This window comes from Poecilia latipinna, unplaced genomic scaffold, assembly GCF_001443285.1.
Source record: "Poecilia latipinna isolate Pla-1442-1.1 unplaced genomic scaffold, P_latipinna-1.0 Scaffold561, whole genome shotgun sequence".
NCBI lineage: Eukaryota > Metazoa > Chordata > Actinopteri > Cyprinodontiformes > Poeciliidae > Poecilia > Poecilia latipinna.
In genome coordinates, this window is record NW_015113177.1 from 167,745 (window position 1) to 169,044 (window position 1,300).

The window sequence follows — 1,300 nt, forward strand, 5'->3', positions numbered from 1 at the left end:
ATATATATATATATATATATATATATATATATATATATATATATATATATTTATACATAACCTATGATATTTCAATAAAAAAACTAATTATAAAATGAAAGTCTAGAAACTGTTAGAAACCTTTACTGCTGAATGAGAGTCATGCCCCGTAGCCCACACTGATTAATATGTAGGCTGTTCCATTGTTGGTTTTTGCTGATGACAGAGTTGGACAAAAGAAAAAAACGTTGATGTGTTGAAATAGGAGCTGTATAGGAGTGGTCTGTGTACACAGCAAACCAGATCAGCTGGATCATTCTTAAAGAAGGGAAACTTTACATTGTGATAAAGGTCTCTGGGACCTGTGACTTAAAAAGACCAGAATCCCTGTGAAAAGTGGAAAACTACGCTGTACGAAATTACAAAATGTATTGACTTCAATGCTCAAACAAGATTGTTCTGTTTATTTATTGTAAAACACACAATACACACTTAAATTACAAAGTTCTTAGCTAAAAGGTTTCATGAATTACAAGAAATGACTTATTAAAATCTAAAAATTTGATGTATACAACTTCTGATCAACAGTGGAGCATATCTTACACAAATGTCATTAATTTAAACAAGCAGCATGTGACTAGTTGAATACACATCATGACTCATAATGATTTAAGTAACAGGAGAATTAGAACAAACCTTGTGCCTTAGCTTTCATCAGACTAGCCTCTTTAAGAAAAACAAGAAGGTTTTTATCATGTACAGCTGATGTCATAAGCCAGTTTGCAATATTTTGCTATTATACGTGCTGACTGATGAGGAAATATGAAAACTGTTTAGTTTTTTCCTGGGGTTTTTTCAGTTTTTAAGGGTTTTTTATGTTTGAATTTTTCAACTTTGTTCACATGTATTTTGATTGCCTTTACGCTCACATGTTAGAAATTTCCTAATTCTTTCCCATTGCTGTTATGATATAAGCATTGGTTAATTGCCATGATCAGTGCCTTAAGCAGACAAGGACATAAAAACAACTCTGACTATTTTAGGCTGCAAAAACACCAAATGTTACCAGGTATTTTTGATCTTATTTCCAGTGCATTTTTCAAATTACACTTGAAATAAGACAAAAGTAAATTACATGTATCTTTTCAGCAAGATATGGGAACTTGTTTTAAGTAAATAATTCATTAATACTGATGAAAATGTAAGAATTCTATTGGCAGATAAATTTACTTATAACAAGACAATGGACCTTACCACAGGGTCCGCGTTTCATTGGCTAATGCCCATTTGACGTCACTGCGCAGCTACCACGTGCTTGACC